General features: G+C 42.8%; 1 protein-coding gene across 15 annotated transcripts in view; it reads right to left on the reverse strand.

The window, feature by feature from the left end:
- TANC1 (tetratricopeptide repeat, ankyrin repeat and coiled-coil containing 1) overlaps positions 1-22,836 on the reverse strand; it is a 273,836-nt gene that overhangs the window by 136,660 nt on the left and 114,340 nt on the right. The gene's annotated exons all lie outside the window — the stretch shown is intronic.

A 22,836-nucleotide genomic window follows, 5' to 3' on the forward strand; every position in this document is an offset into this window, starting at 1 on the left:
TAAACTATATTCTCAGAACATAATTCCCATATATCAGATGTGTGTATTGAATTTTTTAAAATGACTTTTCCCCCACTACTCTTGAAACGTTTTACCCTACAAGGGAAAACTCAAGCATCAGTGCACTCTGCTCCATATGCCTTTCTGCACTACCCTGATATGGTTTCAATACCTAACAAAGGATCCAGGAAGCCACTGATCTGGGATTAGATCAAGGTCAAGTATGAATGATCCACAAGAAGCTTTGATTTCAGAAAAGGAAAAGGAGATGGCTTACTAGCCTTACATGGGTATCAGTAAAACAGATTCAGATGCCAACCCTTCCAGAACTCCCGGGCCTCCACTGCTCCTCTCTAATAAGAAAAGTCTAAGGGAGAGTCTACCCTACATCCACATTCCTCCCCAGCACCATCCCTTGGTTCTCTCATCCCATCTACTCAACACTCCCCATGACACAGGGCCACACTCCTAAAACTCAAACAGCCCCAAACCAGTCACGAGACTGGAAACATTCCTCACTTATTAGGCAGCTTCCGCTTGACACTCCGCCCCTAAACAAGTTTGGGGACAAACAAGCTTACTATTATGAAATTAAACATTGTTAAATATGGTGAACCCCAAGTTTCTCTTCAAAGAATCAGTATGTCAGTATGTTCAGCTCTCTTATTCTTTGATTCTCCATTTTAAAGTTTAACTTCCTGGTTCTCTTTGGCTTTTTGCATCTAGTTTCAGTAAACAACTTTCCTGCCAATCCTAATTAGTAGTTCACACCTGTTCCCTGGTCACCTGCTCTGTCCTGACTCATCCCGGTCACCTGCTCTGACCTAAGTCACCTTTAGTTACCTGTTCCTAACCATCCTTCCCACTAAACTACTTACCCCACCATTCTGGCTCATACCCCTGCTGCCTTTAAAATAGTCCATCAGAATTAGCTTAGACTGTGTGGTCCAACCCTAACCAATAGGGGGATGACACAGCAGTAGGGGCTACCTGTGTCAGGAATAAGAACTCCTGCCCCTCTCCCGCCCAGGTGCCCTCTCACCATTGTTCCATCTGTGATGAGCAGCACCCTTTCTGCAGAAAGTAAAAATTGCCTTGCTGAGATAATCAAATTTATATTCAAGTGCTATTTCTTTGTGGCACCAGGGAACAAGCATCTCTAACAACATTCTAGGGCAGGCAAAACCTCAAGCAGCAGAGAGGATGTAATCACAATGTTAAAAAAAAATACACAAGAAAGAGTATCTTGGCTGGAACTAGTCTCCCCCGCCCAAAAAAAAAATATAGCCAGTCTTCATGTATTCAGATAACACATTTTCCTCCGATTGCCTCTCCCCACCAATTACCTTTCCCGCTCCTTAGCATGTACTAAGATGGAACTAAGGATGTGCAGGGAAAGAATGTAAGTCATTATCTGCTTCTTAAAAAGCATCTTCAAACTCTAAGTCACACACAGCAGAATTTGAAAGACGCATACACTTTCCCAGAAGAACACCAGTCTCTGTGACAAAAGCTATCCAACCACTCCTTGCCATGCCTTCCTGGCTCCAAAAACAAACCAAAACACACACACACACACACACACACACACACACACACACACAATCAAAGACTAGATTTTAAAAAAAGAAAAAATGAAAGCTGCCTAACTAGGCAGGAACTAAATTTTGCAGATTTTTGTGTATAAGGCTCAAAAGGGATACGTACCAAACCATCAAGTTTCAAGTGGTATCACTATGCTTGTTTTTTGTCTTAGGAGTCAAGGGGAAGTAGAGTCACCTCCTCCATATAGGACAGGCACATGCCTTACTTTTCTGTGAGACAGAGTCTCGCTCTGTCACCCAGGCTGGAGTGCAATAGCACAATCTCGACTCACTGCAACCTCCACCTCCTGGGTTCAAGCGATTCTCCTGCCTCAGCCTCCCGAGTAGCTAGGATTACAGGCACACACCACCACACCTGGCTAATCTTTGTATTTTTAGTAAAGACAGGGTTTCACAAGGTTGGTCAGGCTGGTCTCGAACTCCTGACCTTGTGATCCGCCCGCCTCTGCCTCCCAAAGTGCTGGGATTACAGGCATGAACCACAGCACCTGGCCGGCACATGCCTTACTTTTAAAGGGAACTCACAGCAGAGCAGTGAACAGAAAAGTCCCACAATGGGCATGTCAGCAAAGTCAGATAATTTTAGTCACTCCTGGGTTAGCTATGCATGAGGCGGTTTTTATAAACTTGGGAAACTAAAGATTTATTGCTAACTGCCCAAATTACAGGCATTTGAAGAAACAAGACAGATCAGAAAACTCACTAGGGCCGGGCGCAGTGGCTCACGCCTCTAATCCCAACACTTTGGGAAGCTGAGGCAGGCGAATCACGAGGTCAGGAGTTCAAGACCAGCCTGGCCAACATGGTGAAACCCCATCTCTACTAAAAATACAAAAAAAAATTAGCTGGGCATGGTGGTGGGCGCCTGTAATCCCAGCTACTCAGAAGGCTGAGGCAGGAGTATTGCTTGAACCCAGGAACCAGAGGTTGCAGTGAGCCGAAAGCATACCACTGCACTCTAGCGCAGGCAACAGTGTGAGACTCCATCTCCAAAAAAAAAAAAAAAAAAACAAAAACAAAAACAAAAATCTCTTACTGGAGTTACAAAAATAAGGACATTCATGCAAATGCCCAGGACGAAGTTCTGTCCTCAAGGGAGAGAAGCAGGCAGGAGTTAGAGGCCTTTACCTCCTAGAGTCTATGTGGACAGTAATGGCCCCCAGCTGGGCCCCCCAACAAGCTTCATCCACCTTCTTTCACCAGTCAGCACTGTAAGATACTATTATCACCAATCCCCAGAACCACAGGGGCCAGTCTTATAGCACTGTGGATGAGCCTGGAATCTTTGAGAAACCACCTCAAGGCTTCCAGCCAGGTCACGAGGTTTCCCAGCTGCTTTCCCTTCAACTGTCTGGCGAGGAAACAGATCTTAAGGCAGAGCTGGGCTGCACTATGATGCCAGCTCGCGGTGGGGCCGGATGCCCTCTGTCTTGACAAACTTATAAAAGCTGAGGGATGGTTGCTTTCTCATCACCACCTCACTCTCACATTGAGAATGCAAGCAGGTGCTGTGCTTACAAGAACCATATCACATCAGCCAACTCTTGGGTGTACAGGCAAGAAACACCAGGAGACAGACCAGAACTTGGAAAGCGCTAAGGTCACAGCCACAGGACATTACACACAGAAGACATGTGGGGGACCTTGAAGAGGTGACACTGGTTTTCCATGTGGTTTGAAGAGAGCTACATTGCCCTGTGGCTGCTCTTACATAGCCTAAATCACAGACCCAGCTAGTCAAACGGCTGTGAGATGGCCTGACAGGCCACAAAGGCACTGTCTCCTACTCACACGTGAGTATTACTGACCTATACAAAAACAAATAAAAACCCAGATTTCAAGTCCTTTAATTTGGATGAGGACACAAAAGAAGGGAGAAATACATGTACCACCACCAGAAATAAAGTAAACAGCACTGAGAAAAGGTTTATTTTCTTAAATACTTAGAATTCTCCAACATGACACAAGAGAAATTAGGCACTGAAGGGAAAAAGAATTAAAGAGTTTCCTAATTATAAATTCTGCCCATAAACTTTGTTTATAACAAGCAAAGCAAATATTTTCATTAACTGCAAATGTGGTGGGGATGAGTTTCCAAAGCATGCTGTAAGCATGAGGACCTTCAGCCTTTGGAGCAGCTGGACTCCAGCACTACGATTTTATGCAGGCTGCAATAAAACGAGGCTTAAGAGAAGAGTTAGTGGGAGGGGGGGTTTCCATTTCAAGTTTACTTTACCATCTCAGTATAATCACTCCCAAACATGTTGTTCTGTTTGGTTTGTTTTTCAGAGGCAATGCAAGATCTCTAACTTCTAGTATCCCTTCATTAGAAAGGTACAAAGTAGGGAGAGAAGTTTTATGTATGAACAGGAAGCACAAAGCGGGGTGGATCCAGCACTCTGGAGCCAGGAGCTTTAACTGCACAAGGGCAGGGAGTTTAAGGTCAAACAAAGGGCATCACAATGACGCCAGGGGCAGAAAGTGAAAATCGCTTAGGGGCATCCATTTGAACAATACAATATTGGTTCTGGGCAACTTGACACCAGAGATTCTCCAGTTGATTTCACATTCCTCAGCGGAAGCTTAAAGACATTTAAGAGGAATTAAAGATGTTTCACTGCAACAAGCAGCACGGCTGACATATTTCTTACCCCTTGAAGAGATACTGTTTGCTTTTAACTATGACCTGTTTTATTCCCCACCTTGATTAAGTGATGGGAAGCACATTTCAATCACCCTTCCTGTTGCTGCAGGCAGAAATGCCAGGTAGGACAATGCAACCTCTCCAGGGCATGAAAACCATGTTATCAATGACCAGTAATTTACCTCCTCCAGCTTCACTAGCAGGTGTTTCCCATGGAACATTTACATACCACAGACAGTCACACCTATCCCAACACGCTTTCCATCTCACAGCATTGAATGCAATCACACTGTCTCAGATGGGAGACTGGGGCCTGGGAGGTAACCCCGAGGAACAGGGACCACAGCTCCCCACAAACGGTCAGCTCAGGCTCTAACATTCTCACCACTTCACATGTTTAAGAGCTTTAATTTGGGGGAAAAGATAGAGATCCCCAAAACAGACACATTTTTAATGAGTATTTTAAATACATAAGGAGTCAGCACACTTTGCTGCAAAGGGTCTGATAGTAAATATTTCAGGCTTCGCAGGTTAAATACAGTCTCTGTTACTCATATACACACACACTCCTTTGCTTCTTTTAAAATCATCAATTCCCTTAAGTCCAAAAATAAAAGTCCAGAAAGGGCAAGGGGACACACAGACATCTATAAGAACCTCTCTGTTCATAATAAATAAAAATATATATGCATACAAATAAGTGAAAGTCCTAGTTTGCAAAGATAACAAAATTATCAAAGGGAATAAAGTCATCCAATAAGGCGTTATAAATTGGCAGAAACGGCTTTTGATAATAGTTCTTTATTTTAAAATGTGTTTACCATTACAGGCTGTGAAAAGGGATTTCGATTCGAAAATGGAAGAAAATATGAATCTGGGAGATGAATGTTGAAAGGCAGCTATGCAGAATGGCAACGTCTAACATCACAGATTAAAGTACATGGAGTGCAGGATTAGAGACAGCTTTAAAAAATGAGGGCAGCGAAGGCAAGGAGATGAAAGTAAAAGCATATTTCAGGAAGGGAAGGCCTGAGAAAGGCAAGGGTGCACTTAGACACTCAGGCAAATAGGTTTGCAGAGGCAGGAAATAAGATTTCCATTTATTGTGCCACTGAAGTGACTGGGGTGGGGTGGGGCGATAGAAGCTTAGAATAGAAAAAGATAGATGTTCTGTTTATCCAGCTCCAGAAAACGAGACTTGAGCAATGCATTTAACTAAGGCATTAAATGTGTTAGGGCATCTTTTGTGCAGTCTCTGCCTTAAGAGTGCAATGTTTCTTAAACATTTTCCACCGTAAGGTTTTATAACCACATAACTATACACACACACACACCGCTGTATTTATAGAAAACGGAAAGATTTCTTCCACAAGATCCAGTATCATTTTTGAAGCCTTCAGAAGGCTACAACTAAAAGCACTTTAAGCCATTTTATGTCTTATAGAATCTCCTAATTACAGGCAGAGCATTTTCAAAATAAATGCATCCAAGAAAACAATTTTCAAAAACCTTATTCAGACAATCATGATTAATTCTCAAACAATACCACTAAGAGGCAAGAAAGCAGCTAACCCCTAGGGTACAAGAAACCTAGCCAATAGGAGAGCGTATACTTGTCTTCAAAAATCCACCAAGTGGGATCTAAATAGAGATCAGTAAATACTGTCCGTATGGTTTTATTCTTAATACTCAATGATTATAGAACCAAACGTACAAATGTGCTTTATCCTGAAACAGATAAGTAAACAGACTGGCATTTCCTAATTGTCAAAGTTTTCCTTTTAAGATATATCAGCATGCAAGAGTTTCTGTGCTTTAAAAATAAATGACCTCAGAAAAACTCCCACCCCCAAACTCCCAGAGGGGTGCAATTTAAAATAAATGCTTGTTTTTTTAGATGTATTAGATGCCAGGACAGAGTTCTGGGTGCTTTATATGTATTATTTCACTTAATCTTCACAGCCACCCCACAAATTAGGCATTGCTATTAGCCCCCTTCTCAGATGAGGAAACTGAGGCACAGAAAGGATCAAGTATCTTGCCCAAGGTCACTCTGGCATATGTCAGAGCTGAGTCTGAACCCAGGCAGTAGGATCCAGGGTCCACTGTCTCAGTATTGATCCCCCTGGAGAAGGTTACTGAGAGAGGCTTTCAACATTACGTCATTTTGCATACTTAAGAAGGAAAACCAAAAATAGCATATGTAGGTCTACACACAGTACTGGGCCACCACAGAGGGAAAAAAACAAAACAAAACAAAGCACCCTGTTCCCTTGTCTATTTTCACTTTTCATGCTGGCTGGTTAATTAGCTCCACAGCACTCCTGCAGCACTCCTTTTGGGAGGTACCCAGGCCCAGTGATCATTAATCTTCTCTCAGTCACACCTCATGCTGTCACCATACAAGCGAAGTGGATCCAGAATAGGTGTTTAGTCATCAAGCACCCTAGTTTCCTCTCCTCTCCATGGGTACTGGACATTTATTAACTCTTGCAGCATTTGGGCCTGCTGCTTCTGTGGCACAGCGGCGCTGGGTCCGGTCATTCTGCCTAGTCCGATGACGGGTGAAGTCGCGAGCTAGCTGCGGTGGAAGGCAACCTGGCAGGGTTCATTTTCAATCTGCATGGAATTTGCGATTCTACATTTCCTTGCCAGCACAGACTTGTCCAGGTCCACCAGTCCTGGGGAACATACTGCAGCTTGAATTCCGTGGCTCTGCCAGGTCGACTGATGCTACACCTGATTAGAGCAGCAGTTCCCAAAGACCCCCAATCCCTGCTGAGCGAGGCTGTTTTAACTGGTTGGGGAAATGGCACAGGCGATGGTCCTTAAAGCTCACCAAGTGATTTTACTGTGCAGCCAGGACCGAGAGCCACAGAAGTAAGAAGGTGGTCAAAAAGATCTAGAATGCTTATGCTACTTCCCAAGACAAAGAGGTTGCAAGAAAGGGAAAAGAAACTACAGGGCCTACTGTACTAAATAATGCAGATTATTAAAATAAAAGTTTCCATTCCAAATGTACATTACTTGAGGGTATATGTGTATATATACGTGTATCTATACATGTGTGTATGCACACACAATACATTTACATCTATACAAACACGGACACTTGTACATGCATGGAGGGTCTCAAGGAGGATACACATCCAACCAGTAGCAGTGGCTACTATGTTCGAACATAGTTCGAATGGGAACTAATCAACTGAAGCATGGGTGTAAGATACACACATTTAGATGGTTTAAATTTTTTCCTCTGTGCACATTTCCTATAAATATTTAAATGTACATTCCCAAGGATTGAGCCATGTGTCGATTTTAAGATCTTTAGGATAAATGGGCCACCTACTAAGGCCTAACTTGGCAAGTAGGGTGAAATGAAACTCTATTCCACAAAGCATGTGCTCGAAGTAACATGTGTGTAGGCACTGCTCGGAGGCAAGCTTGTTTGCAGCTGACTACAGTGGACACGGGCATGGCAGGAAGAAGAGTGCCAGTGCCCTGCTCCGAAGGTTGGATAACAGCAGTGCTGAGCCTGCCACACTCCCGTCATTGATGGGCTCTGGGTCAGCTGGCATTTCTTCTCTTCCCACCCTTCTGTTTATCTTCCAGATTGTGGTGATCTCTGCTGTCGGTGGCAGGGTGTGGGCACACTTGCAGATGCCCACTCACATGGGATATGGATAATCCAAAGCCCTAGGAAAACATCTAGTCTGCGCCGGGGAGGGAAGAGGGGAAGAGAGACATGAGGGGTGGAGTGTAATGGGAGAACAAGGAAGAAAGCAGATGCTAAAAAGGAAGGAAATGAGGCAGGACAGGACCAAGGAATTGAGGAGTAAAGAGAAGACGGGGAACAGCCACTCAAGGAGCGGGGAGGGGTGGAGGTGGGGTGCAGGCAATAAATGCATGAATTCCTGTTTCTTTTTAAAACTGCATCTGGTTAGCAGTCCTGGCAAGGCCTCCCCCAATACCCTAGTAAAATGTCTAAGTACAAAGTAAGAAAACTCACGAGTGCAAAAAAAAAAAAAAAAAAAAAAAAAAAAACCATACCAAAAGGAAGAGACTGCCAGAAAAGGGAAGAATTCCCGGTAATTTTAAAGATGACAAAAGAGGATCTTTTGTTGTTGGAACAAACAATTGGTGGCCTCACCACACTCCAGTCTATAAGCCTCTCCCAACCACCACCCAAAATAATCAATGATGGGACTGAGAAAACATAGCTTATTAGTGAAAGGAAAGAGAACATCTTCTTGAACACTCAGAGATGACTGAGAACAAAACTCTGTGAACTGCCTGGCACCATCAATAGAATATAGGATGGCCTGGCCTCTAGACCCTTCATAGAGCGTTTCTTTCCTGATGACAGTCCATACCGGGGGTGTCTAATCTTTTGGCTTCCTTGGGCCGCACTGGAAGAATTGTCTTGGGCCACACGTAAAATACACTAATGATAGCTGATGAGCTTTAAAAAAAAAAAAAAAAAAGTTACAAATAAAGTCTCATCATGTTTTAAGAAAGTTTACAAATTTTTGTTGGGCCGCATTCAAAGCCGTCCTGGGCCTCATGTGGCCCACAGGCCGTGGGTTGGACAAGCTTGAGCTATACTATAGACTAAGGCATTCTATACTACATATCTATACTATAGACTATTAAAGATAAGGAAAGAAAGGCTGGAAATTTAAAAAGCAATAATGAAATCGTGATCCACATTTCAGGTAGTCAAGGAGAACTGACACTATAGAAAACCTAGTCTATGATAAAGAGAATAAGCTCGGGAAGGTTTCCCCAAGAAGCAGAGGGAAGGGGCTAAAATTTTAACAATGTGGGTAAATATTACAGATATGGGAAACAAAAACCTTTCTGAGAAGAAATAAGCACAAGATAAAGTAATTTTTCTAAAAACCTAAGAAAAATTATCACAGACTTCTAGGTAAACATTAAAAAGGCGTTTTACTAGGATACAAACAAAACCTCGGAGCCTCCGAAAGGCACCAGAGCCCAACTGCACTCAGAACTCTTGTGTCAGTTTCCTGGGGCTGCCGTAACAAAGTTCCACAAATGGTGTGGCCTAAACAACAGAAGTTTCCTTTCTCACATTTCTGGAGGCTCCAAGTCCAACATCAAGGTGTTAGGCAAGGCCATGATCTCTTGGGAGGTTCTCAGGGAGAATCTAGCTCATGCCGTTCTCTTCCTTTCCAGTGTGGTCAGCAATCCTTGACATTCCTTGGATTATAGATCCATGCCTCAAATCTCTGCCTGCGTCATCACATCACATTCTCCCTCTGTGTCTGTCTCTAAGGACAACAGTCATACTAGATTAGGACCCACCCTAACCTAGCATGACTTCATCTGAACTTCCTGACATCTGCAAAGAGCACATTTCCAAACAGGATCACTTTAACAGATATCAAGGGTTGGGGACTTCAAAGTAACTTTCTGGGGAACACAATTTCACCTACAACCCTTGACCCCTCCCCTCCAACACCGAAAGCCAGAAATCAAAAAAGCAACATTGACCAGGTGTGGTGGCTCACACCTGTAATCCCAACCCTATGGGAGGCAAAGATAGGAGGATCGCTTGAGCCCAGGAGGTTGAGGCTGAAATGAACCATGATTGTGCCACTGCACTGCAGCCTGGGCAACAAAAGGAGACCCTGTCTCAAAACAAACAAACAAAAACAACCAGAAAAACAAAAAAGCAACATCTACAAAACTTGAGGGAGAAAAAAAGCACGGCCAAATCTTGTAAAACTGTACCAGGCTATTATACATATCAACCAGAAAACATTCTCAGATACTCAAAAGCTCAGAAAATGTACAACCCATTTATCCTTCTGAAAGAAACAAGTTCCTTCAGAGAAAAAAACAATCCACTACTCAACAGTGGGGACATTATGGTTTTTAAAAAAATACAAGAAACTCTATAACCCAACCCTGGCCTTCCAGCACTTCACTCAACTGCCCCTCTTCCACAGCCTTCTCATTCAGGAAATGGGCTTTTTGAACCACATCCTTCACCCCACAGTGCAGAAAGAATCTCTTACTTTATCTGGAGACCCTTAAAGCAATAACTGATTCTGCCTGCCAGAACTCGCTAACAATAGCTTACATTTTTCACATGACTGGGACGCTGGGCAAGGAAAGCTCTCTTTACCCCCACCCACCCCTCTAAACAAGCAGAGTAGCACAGAACACCACAATGACTGCTTTCATTGCCAAGGAACTGAAATTAAAAAAAAAAAATCAGTTTACCATATGAACATTTTCAAAAACATGTAGAAAAAACATTTAAGCTAGTATACACAATCTTTTATATGCTGTCTGATAACAATGGAAAAATAAGTAAGATACACGACCCAAAAGTTAAAAGGAAGTCAGTAAGATGATGGGTTATTTTGAAGGGAGTGGAAGTACGAACGGTTCTTTCCCCTTTCTTTTACATTTTCAGTTTGACATATATTCTGACATGTTTTATAAAATAAAATAGACTTTATTTTCCAGCAAACATTTATTTGAAACTCAAATTTATATCCATCTCCTTTTATTTCCAGAGGTTTCCCTGCAAGCTGCCACACTGGACACCTGTCAAGTTCTTGAGGCTCCTGCTCTCATGAGTCCTCTTCCAGGAAGGTCTCACTTTTCCCCTATTCAGGCACCTCGAGCTATGCCCACTGTTGTTGCTCCATCCACCTGCCACACACTTGCCCTTGTCCACGTAGCTCCAACTGCCCATATCCAGGTCTCTCTAATGTCAGATGGTCTTTCCTATTGATTGTTCTCACAATGAAGTTCTGGATCAACTTCACCCTACAGATACTGCAGGGTCCAAGATCCAGTGCCTCACCCTAGGTGCTTCAAAGCACTTAAAAGGAGTCTCACTGTCCCTGCTATCTGCAATCTCAACCAGTTAATGCTTTAACATTAAACTTTCTCAAAACAATCCAAATACACCCTCTTAATTTATAATAACAGAGAACTCCACATTTTTTTCACAGCACTTTCTTGAAGGTAACATGAGAAATGACAACAGTAGTGGACCACCATGCAGAACATGTCACATCTATGTTAACAGTGCCCCGGAGCTGTGCAATGAGGCCAACCCAGGGACAACAACTAACCACAGGATACCGCACTGCTAAAGCCATTCTCCATCCCAAATACTCACCAAGCCCCGAGATTACTGCCAGAGGCCACTTATCCTCGAACTTCACATACTGTTTCATTCCTGAGTAACACAACAGGATTTATATTGAGTTCTGCTTTACTTACGTTGTGTATGCCTGATAGAGTTTGAATGTCTGGCCCTTCAAAATCTCATGTGGAAATGTAATCCCCACTAGGTGGGGCCTAGTGGGAGGTGTTGGGTCATGGGGGTGAATCCCTTATGAATGGCTTGGTACCCTCCCAGCAGTAATGGGTGAGTTCTCACTCTATTAGTTCACTAGAGATCTGATTTTTTTTTTTTTTTTTCAAGACTGAATCTCACTCTGTTGCCCAGGCTGGAGTGCAGTGGCATGATCTTGGCTCACTGCAAGCTCCAACTCCCAGGTTCATGCCGTTCTCCTGCCTCAGCCTCCCCAGTAGCTGGGACTACAGGCTCCCGCGACTATGCCCGGCTAAGTTTTTGTATTTTTAGTAGACATGGGGTTTCACCTTTTTAGCCAGGATGCTCTTGATCTCCTGACCTTGTGATCTGCCTGCCTCAGCCTCCCAAAGTGCTGGGATTACAGGCTTGAGCCACCACACCCGGCTGAGATCTGTTTATTAAAAAGAGCCTGGTACCTCCTCCCTTGGCTTTCTACCAGGAATAAAGGCTTCCTGAGGCCTCACCAAAGCAGACACTGGCACTACAGCCTGCAGAACTGTGAGACAAAATAACCCCCTTTCTTTATAAATTACCCAGCCTCAGGTATTCCTTTATAGCAATGCAAAATGGACTAATACAATGCCCATTGTGTATACTTGCCCTAATAACGATGATTAAGCTGGTAGTTCTTAAGCCCTTCCTTTGTGTGCCAGACATCTTGCTAAGCATTTTACATCTATATATCAGTCCATTTTGAGTTGCTATAAGAATACCTAAGACTAGGCAATTAATAAAGAAAAGAGAGTTCTTAGCTCATCGTTCTGCAGGCTGAGAAGTTCAAGGGCAAGGCCATGGCTTCCCCATGCATCACAACACAGCAGAGAGAGTCAAAGGGGAAGTGGACATGAGCAAAGAGGGGAAAACCTAAGAAGTATCCTGGCTTTGTTACAACCTACTCTCTCTGGAACTAATCCATTCCCATGAGGACTCACCCAGTCTTCCCAGAGCAAGAACTCTGGCTTGTTACAGGAGAACAGCACCAAGCCATTCATGAGGTTTTGGTGGGAACAAACCACAGCAATACATTAACTTAATTATTCACCCCATTCCATTTGAAATAACACTGTCATTATCCCCTTGCTGTAGATGAGGAAACCAAGGCTTGGAGGAGGGCTAAGTTGCCTAGGATCCCCTACCCTGAAAGTGGCAGATTCAGAACTGAACCCAGGCAGTTTGGCTCCAGAGTCAGAATTCTCAACCACAGTACCAAACTAGGCTGTCCCAGATAGCATATTCCCTAACCAAGGTGTATACTGAGCATGGAGCATTGCTTGGTGTTTAAGAAAGTCTGACTTAGCCTTAGATAATTTAGCAAGTCATGTTTCCCTGAGTGATAATTGTCAGGAACATTCTGTCACGTTGGACATGATGACATTTTGGGGGTGGAAAAATAAGTGGAAGGGAAAAAGACTTTAGAACAATACTATAACCAGTACACCACCCCCTCACTAACTACTCAAATCCAAACTCTGGCAGTCCCGTCAGCAAAGCTGTCTGCCAAAAGGCCTCATTACAAGAGAAAGGAGAGAATAAAAGGGAGCTGCTACCATTTATCTTATTTCAGCTCCTTACAAGGAAAACGTGATCATTATGGGGGAAAAAATGTCCCAAAGTTTCTAGGCAGTATTTAAAGTTTCTTCCCCACAAAAACACGTTCAAAAATACTACCAACTCAGCTTACATTCCAGGAAAAAAGCAGACTAAATCCACCACGTACATGTGGCTATATAACAGGTCTTTCCCAGGCCTGTATCGGTGGGGAGCTAGGAGTGAAGAAGAAAATGAAATGACTGCATTTTTTTTTTTTTTTTTTTGAGATGGAGTCTTGCTCTGTCACCCAGGCTAGAGTGCAGTGGCACAATGTCAGTTCACTGTACCCTCCACTTCCCAGGTCCAAGCAATTCTCCTGCCTCAGCCTCCCAAGTAGCTGGGATTATAGGTACCCACCACCACCTCCAGCTAATTTTTGTATTTTTAGTGAAGATGGGGTTTCACCATGTTGTCCAGGATGGTCTCGATTTCCTGACCTCATGATCCGCCCACCTCGGCCTCCCAAAGTGTTGGGATTACAGGCGTAAGCCACTGCACCCAGCTGATGAGTGCATTTTTCTATATCTTATTTGTATGTATCTTGTGTATTTTGTATACTTTATCCCTATTCCACCATCAGCACCCCCCAAAAAAAAAAAATTCACTGCTCAGTTTTCCAAACAGCAGTCTCAAAGACACGTCTCATAAAATATCTTAGCAACAATGTCAATATTGTCTGACTACAGCTAACCATATTAACATTCCATTCTAATCATGAATTCTCAAATATAAAATGGAATGTGAATTACTTACTTCATTCATCTTTTGAGTATTACTCTGGGAAAAGAGCCCTCTAACAATTTCTATAAATTGGCATGTAAATTAAGCATCAAAATTATATTCAATAGCTATTACTTTTTGTGTATCTAACTTGTAAGTATCAGTATGAAAATAAGCAAATGTTGACAAGGAAATCAACATAAGTATAAGAACCAAACAAAATACACTGACAAATTACTTTGATCAAATACTCTTCCTTTGTTATTTCTCTAATGGAACCCTTTCACTCATCTGCTTGTATATTTGTATTCCAAGTTTACCTTTATAGCACTGCCAAGAACAGAGTTTACTAGATAATGAGGGATCTTCTAAGAGTTTTTAAAGTCACATACAACATGGCTGGTGGGGGCAGGCCCTGTGGAGACACAGGAACAAACAGCATATCAGTGGCTCCCAAACATGGCTAACCATTCAAAAATCATTATTAAAAAAAAAAAAAAAAATAGGCCAGGTGTGGTGGCTCATGCCTGTAATCCCAGCACTTTGGGAGGCCAAGGCAGGCAGATCACTTGAGGCCAGAAGTTCAACACCAGCCTGGTGGTCTTGAATCAACACAGTGAAACCCCATCTCTACTAAAAATACAAACATTAGCCGGACATATGGTGGGTGCTTATAGTCCCAGCTACAAAGGAGGCTGAAGCAGGAGAATCATTTGAATCTGGGTGGTGGAGGCTGCAGTGAGCTGAGATTGTGTCAATGCACTCCAGTCTGGGAGACAAATCAAGACTCTGCCTTAAATAAAGAAAGAATAAAAATAAAAATAAAAATAGATGCTTGGACCCCAACACTAAATTCAGTAGGTCTTATGGGAATTTGAGTCACAAGGGCCTGGGTGAACCAGCCAGGTTTAGGAATCACCGCACTACACAATTACAGTAGAGCCCATTCCTGTAAAGCCAAAGGTGAACACTGATTCTTTGGATGTGCATGCATCTTTGCAGACACAGAGGTTTCTGATTTTAGGTCTCTGCGTTCAGGCCTCATATCCCTGCCCCCTTCTGTCTCCTAGTGAACACATATCCCCCCAAGTCTGTTTACAGCAACTGTCCCTACAGCACTCTGCTAAGGACCTGCCTCTTACCGTGGCTTTTTCCTCCATCTGCTCCAGATGGAAAGGCGAGGGTCATGTTTGCCACACAGACAAGTGAGCTAGGAAACAAGAATATCCTAGATGCCACCACTTACTAAAGTCAAAAGGAGAGTGTAAAGGAGCAGAAAAGCAAGCCAAAATGGTATAGAAATTACTTAAATTATAATAAAAGCAAACATTTGTAAGATGCTTACTGTGGTTCAGGCACTGTTCTAAGCACCGTAATTCTTTTTTTTTTTTTTTTTGACAAGTTTAAAACATGTATTTTAGATATAATTTATAAAATACTTAGTCTGCTGACTCAGGAGCCCTCGGTACAGGGTCGGGTGGAAGTGGGCAGCTGCCTGCTACACCAGCAGAGCAAGACTGCAGGGGTGTGGCCCTCTCTCCCATGCCCTTCTGTTCAGACACCCAAGGGGCCTGTGTGCACACCTGGCATCACACGACCAGAAAACAGGACCCCAGAGGTTTCTTTAGTCGCTGTTTACCAGAGAGGCTAGCCCTGTTGGCCCATCTCTGAGCAGGGCACCCCCAGATGGGGCAGAGCAGGGTATGGTTGGGCTAGGCAGGGCAGGGCTGGGTGGCAGGTGGACTCTGGAAGGGTCTGATGGTAGCATATAGGGTGTTGCCTCCTGCCTGCAGATGGGGAGCACCCTGATCAAGTGGGCTGAGAAGGGCTGGTCACTGGGCCTGGATCCCCCAGCTCCTCTGGTTATAGGCTAACATCAGAGTACTGGCTCATGGGAAGCGGTTAGCTGGAAGGTCTGAGGCCTGGCCCATGGGGTCAGGGAGGAGCTGGGGGAAGGGGACAGTACTGTAAAGACAGATAAAGGGGCAGTAGCCTCAGGTTTCTGCCCCACCCCTCCACTCTCTCTAGGGTTTTCCAAGCCAAAGCCTGTCACTTACTTTAAAATACAAAAGGAAAAAAAAAAAACAAAAAACATGTAAGCAAAGTTACAGACAACTATACCCCCATACACAAAATCCAAACTGTTTTCTCATCTCCCATCAACTTCTCCCCAATACAATACAGTTGCCCATTTTCTTTTCTAAACTTTTTCCTGTCACATTTCCATTTGGGAAGCTATGACTGCTGGTGGTGACATGCACTCAGAGGGTAGACCCCATCTTCGGCGAGAGGGAGGAAGGAGCACCAGTTCCTGCCACATCCTCAATTCACAGACACCCACCAGCCAGCCTTTACTTTGGCCCCCACTAGACGGCAGTGGGGCAAGAACAGATGGTCCCAAAGGCTAAGCAGCCAGCACCTCTGGCCTTCCCACCTGGAATACCTCTGTACCCTTCTCTAATTGAAAGGACAGTCTCACTTTGGGCCAGAAACCACTATTACATGAGGCATGGATGGTATACATTTTGAATGTGGACACTTGGTTATGACGGTGGAACTATAAAGATAGCAGCCAGTTTTCTTCCTTGCCTTCTCCTGAAGGTAGTTCTCTCTCTGACTGTCTCTCTCTGACAGTCTCTCTCGCTGACTGAAGCTCTGGTTCCAGCTCTGCTCATGGGCAATGCCTGGCTTTACACAGTTATAAGGCCAGGCTATGGACCAGCTGCTGGCTCAACTGACAGCTGGCCCCTCCTCCTGAGAGGAGGATGTGGTGGGATATGGCTTGCTGGGCCTGGCCTACCATTCCCACAGGGAGCCCAAAGTGGAGTGAGCCTGTGAAACTTAGCTTGCCACCTTGGCCACCATGTGCTGCCCTAATCACAACACCATACCAAACAACCACTCCAAAACTTACCTGCTGGTCAGGAGTTGGGAGGCCGTCTGGCTGGCTGAGCGATAGGGCACAGTGCCACGGAAGGCATCAGAAACCCAAGAGGAGCTGGGCTGTACACACAGGGCTGCTCTGGGCAGCTGCGCTCTCAGCCTCTTCCACCTCAAGAAGCCAAAGCAAATCTCAGGCTCCAGGGGCAGAGGAGGAACTGTCTTCATTCCAGGCCCTCACTCTGGAAAAAGGGGTGATGGGTAGCCTAGGCCTATGGGGAACCAGTCTGTCATCAATCTTTGCAAAGCAAAGCTATTCTTTCTCCAACTTTATTCAGAATGCTCTGCCTTCGAGGTACTGATTTCACATAGGAAATATACCAGGTATAGTTACTGAGCTGGGGTCATCAATAGAGACGGAGCACCACAGACTCTTAAGAGTTCAAGCCATGCCAGAGAGGGAAATCTATCCACCTTCTGACCATATGAGGCAGAAGCCTCCAGGTCCTGGAGCCAGACTCTCTCCCGGTTTTCCCGGTGCTGATGGCAAATACTGAACAAGTCTCACATCCTTTACTTCTAAGCCCAGAAATGCAGTCTCACTTCCTGACACTCTGCTCTCTTCTAGAAGTAGTAAGCCTGGCTGGTAGGGAAACCACCCTGAGGAGTATGGGAAGGGGAAGTCTGTTCACTTTCCCTGTCTCCCAAAATACTAGAGGTGGGGTAACACCCTCCCCAAGCTCTCTGAGCCTTCAGAGCTAGCCCAGTCTCCAGCAAGGCCCAGATGCCCTGGGACTTAGCTAGGGGAGGGAGGTATAGGCATGGGGTACTCATATGTCCTGGGGGTTGCAGAGCCCTGCCCCTTATCTGGGTGGCAGTAGGAACACAGAAGCTAAGATCACCAAAATCCTATGTTTTTTGGGAACTTCCCACAAACATTTTCAAGTAGACTACCAAACTACCCTTTCTCAATTAAAAATTCATTAAACTACTAAAACCCCTCCTATGCACTTCTTATAAATCAGATATTTGTCTAAACGAACAAAAATAGGGGCAAAAAAGGATATTTTCAAAGGGAACTTACTTTTTACGTGATGAAGACATGCACTTGGCCGGGCGCGGTGGCTCAAGCCTGTAATCCCAGCACTTTGGGAGGCCGAGACGGGCGGATCATGAGGTCAGGAGATCGAGACCATCCTAGCTAACACGGTGAAACCCCGTCTCTACTAAAAAAATACAAAAAACTAGCCGGGTGAGGTGGCGGGTGCCTGTAGTCCCAGCTACTCGGGAGGCTGAGGCAGGAGAATGGCGTAAACCCGGGAGGTGGAGCTTGCAGTGAGCTGAGATCTGGCCACTGCACTCCAGCCTGGGCGACAGAGCACGACTCTGTCTCAAAAAAAAAAAAAAAAAAAAAAAAGACATGCACTTGGGGGTGGGTAGGTATGAGTTCTCATTTGTGTTTTGAAATCCCAAATTAATGAGCATGATAAACTGTTATTGTGGGCACTGGCTTTACCCCAAGTGACACTGTCTTAGTCCGTGGTGGGTTCCCTCAACCTTCCCCTAACTTCTCCCACCCTTTCCCTTTCTATTGATTTGGGACAGCCCTTGTTGACAAAGCACTGTAGTTTATTTAATCTTCACAATGGAGAGGACATAGATACTGTTATTATCCCTATTGTATAGATTCAGGTGAACCCAAGCAGCCCAGCTGCTATACCGCCCAAAACACAGGCTTTGGAGACAAACTAGGTTCAAATCCTGGCTGTGACACTCAGTAACTATGTAGTCTTAAGCTAGTTCTTTGACCTCTATGAATAAGCTATTGATGATGTAACTGTTTATAAACATATAGCACACTGTCTGATACACAGCAAAGACTCAAAAAAAAAAAAAAAAAGACACACACACTTTCCAGCCAAGCGAGGTTGCTCACACCTGTAATCCCAAGTACTAGCGATGCTAAGGCAGGAGGATTGCTTGAGCTCAGGAATTCAAGATCAGCCTGGGCAATATAGCGAGACCCCATCTCTTTAAAAAACAACAACTGCTCATAGTGCTATCATATTTTCTCCAAAAGATTCACTGTTTGCTGAACTGAGATTCACCTTCTGGTTTCTAATATCTTGAGCACTACTTCATCCCTCTCCAGAACATGTGAGTATCAAAAACTCCCAATATAAATTTAAATATCTCTACAAGTATATTTTATTGTTCCTTGCTTAATGGGCATTTCCCAAAGGCAGGTATACCATAGGTTTAAAAAAAAATACAAAAAATAAAAAATCCTACATCTTCAACATTATCATGCCTGAAGTTTTTTAAAACAAGATTTAACTCTCATAATTACTTAATGATACAGAGATACTACCTTCATTTTGTAAGCAAGAAAACAGGTTCAGAAAAAATTATTCAAAGAAAACTAGTAGGCATATTCAAACAGACTCTTATGTTACTTAAGTTTTTTGAAACCAAACCCGCAGAGTTATTCACCCTTAAGATGCTGCTTCCATAAATCAAAAGGATTAGAGGTACTGTTGGAGGAGTCCAATAACCATGGTAACAGTTTAATGGACAGAGGGGGAAAAAATCCTCCAGAATCTCTAATCTTCAGAATCTTGGAGCTAAGGATGTAGCTCTAAGAGGTTTAATCAGATTAGTAGAATCAAAACTCACACACAAATCAAGGAAATAAAGAGAGCTGACCTCCATGAAATATTGCTTTGTAACCTCTTAGTTTTCAACAGCGAATTTACAGAATTGATACAAAATCTTTCACTTAATCCTACAAAAAATAAAGGATGACTCACATGTATCTTTTTAGGCTTTATAATTCAAAATTAAACAAGACACACATTTGCCTTGCTTAGAACTTTAGCTAGCAAGCTATCAATGATTACCCACTTACCAAAATATTAGAACAACTATTGAACCCAAGAGAAAAACAGGTAAACAGGTAGGACAGAGTAAGAAATTTAAATTTTTATTTCTGACAAATACTGACATAACATATACTATATGCCAAGCATGGGCTTGAGCCCTTTATAAATAGTAATTCATTTAATCCTCACAAGTGAATCACAGGGCCCAGAAAGGTTAAGTAATTTGCCCCAGTTCACACAGCTGATAAACTGTGGAGCCAGGATACAAACCCAGGCAATATGGTTTCAAATAGCCCATAAACACAAAAATGTGTTTGAATTCATTCTAAAGAACTGCATAATTAAAAACAGACACAATTTTTGCCTCTCATGCTGGCAAAGATGAAATAGTTGGATCATAACCTACATTGGTAAGGATTTGAATAAACAAGCATTCTCTTGTATTACTGGTGGAATTGTAAACTTACCAACCTTTTCAAGGGACAATTTGACAAAACCTAGAAAAATTATAAATGAACAAACCTGTTACCCAACAGAATTTCTTACTACGATTCTTATGAAAGCACAGGCAGTTATGTACAAGGAGATTCACTCTAGAACGGACTTGTAATAAAAACCAAAAACTATAACTTAAAGTGTCCATTAACAGAAGAATGAAATAAATTATAACTACCCAATGTAACGCTGAGCCACTTTTTAGAAGGCTATGTATCGATATGTGCCAATATGAAAAAAATGTATAAAAATGCAATCACCATAGTAGTTTACAGAATAAAATGTATTATAAAGTCCATGTGGGGTTTCTTAAGGATCTATGTATGTATTGACGTGTGTCCATATGCACATATGTGCACAGAAGCACAGAAAATACCTAAAATGATCATCTAAGAAACTTAACATTAATTGCCTTTGGGGAGTAAAAAGAGAAGCAGAAAAGAAATAGGAATAGTGTCTGTTTTAATACCATCACATAGCTTTTGTTTTTATAACTGTGTACACTATTACATTTATGGAGTTTGAATGGCTTTACAAAAACAAGTGATTTTAGAATAGGATGGAATTAGGACAGTCTCTAGGATACCAAGAAAAACTTTGCTTTAAAATATTGAGACCCTACCTCTACAAAAAATTTAAAAGTGGCCGGGAGCAGTGGCTCAAGCCTGTAATCCCAGCACTTTGGGAGGCCGAGACGGGTGGATCACGAGGTCAGGAGATCGAGACCATCCTGGTCTACACGGTGAAACCCCGTCTCTACTAAAAAATACAAAAAACTAGCCGGGTGACGAGGCGGGCGCCTGTAGTCCCAGCTACTCGGGAGGCTGAGGCAGGAGAATGGCGTAAACCCGGGCGGCGGAGCTTGCAGTGAGCCGAGATCGCGCCACTGCACTCCAGCCTGGGTGACAGAGCTAGACTCCGTCTCAAAAAAAAAAAAAAAAAAAAATTTAAAAGTTAGCCAGGTGTAGAGCTACACGACTTAACCCAGCAACTAGGGAGCCTGAGGTGGGAGGACTGCGTAAGCCCAGAAGTTAGAGGCTACAGTGAGCTATGATCATACCACTGCATTTTAGCCTGGGTGACAAAACAAGATCCTGTCCCTAAAAATAAATACATTTTAAAAAGAAATGTAGATATCACTCAGTGACTCAGTCTAGATTAAGACCATGTAAGAATCTCAAAAGTAATCCTTCTAGGAAAAGAAAAAAAACCTAAAGGAAAAAAAAAAAAAGACCAAAATGAACGTCCCTGAAGAAATTAAAAAGAAAATGTTCTATCTTCTATCTCAGGGACAGAGATATAGAGATATAACATAGAGATATGTTTTCCTTTATGTTTACTCAGTGCGAGAGATAATAAAGGAGGCCAGCCAGAGACACAGCATAAACCACTAACGTACAGTCGAACACTACACTTTGAGTCCATCTTTGCTTTAACTAGCTATATGACTTTGGGTAGTTGCTCAATGCCTTTTTCCAGGTCTTCCTCAAACAACAAATTGAACTCAATTTCTAAGATCCTCCCAGATCTAAAACTTCAAAATGTCATTACTCTATCATAGTTTGAAAAAGAATCTCTACACATAATAATCTAAGAACATGCAGCCATGGATAAAAGCTTGCACTTATGAATACAGCAATTTATTAAGGAAATGTTGCTGGAACTATTCCCGTCTACTGTTGGGAACTCACCAGGAGCCAGGCTTCCAGCACATCTGGGTAGAGGAGCAACTTTGACATCTTTGGCTGTGCACAGAGACAGAATGTTATCAAGTACTGTGGACAACTTGATGACTCATTGGAGTTGCTTTTATGCTTTTATTTTGGTTTCTTTATAAATTCCTGAATGTAAGCCAATCAGACTAGTGGATCTCTAGCCTCAGCACAAACATGAAATGTTAACAATGCACAGAGAAACTTTTACCTATAGAACATAGGCAGTTTCACCATCAGTGACTTCAGTAAAAATTCCCCAATAAGCTTTCTAGGTAAGTCACATAGAAAATTTGGTTACTATGCACAACGGCCACATTAGGAAAAGGGAAGAACAAGAATAAGCCCCTCACAATCCCAACAGAAAAAAACAAGTACAAGGGCATGAAAAAGACAATCATTGAAGAAGAAATGCAACACAGCAATAAATACTGAAAGAGGTCTACCAATCTCAAAGAAATGCTAATTAAAAACAAGTGCAAGTTTTAACCTATAAAAGTGGCAAAGATTACTAAAACTCACAAATACCCCCCAGTAATAGGAATTGTGCAAGCAGGCACATTCACATACTGCTTACACAGGGGGCAACCAACAGGAGCTTTCTAGAAAACAATGTGGCAAGAGGCACTAACAGCTTATAAAAAGTTCATTTTCTTTCCCTATTAATTCCATGCTTGAAAACATATTCTAAAATAGTAATTTATACAAAGGTATGTATTTTCCAGAGGGTTTTTTAAATGAAAAAAAAAATACGGAAACAAATTGGGCCCAAATAAAATCATGGTACATTGGTACAATAAAATCTTAGGCATTTTCTTTAAACAAATGAATGACATATTTAAAAAAGATAAAGCAAAAAATATAGAATATCTTGGGTTATTTGCTTATAAGTATTATGAGTGTTTTCTATTTTCTTTTTTTTGTGGAGATAGGGTCTTACTAC

Source organism: Trachypithecus francoisi, unplaced genomic scaffold, assembly GCF_009764315.1.
Source record: "Trachypithecus francoisi isolate TF-2019V2 unplaced genomic scaffold, Tfra_2.0 Lachesis_group13, whole genome shotgun sequence".
Classification (NCBI taxonomy): domain Eukaryota; kingdom Metazoa; phylum Chordata; class Mammalia; order Primates; family Cercopithecidae; genus Trachypithecus; species Trachypithecus francoisi.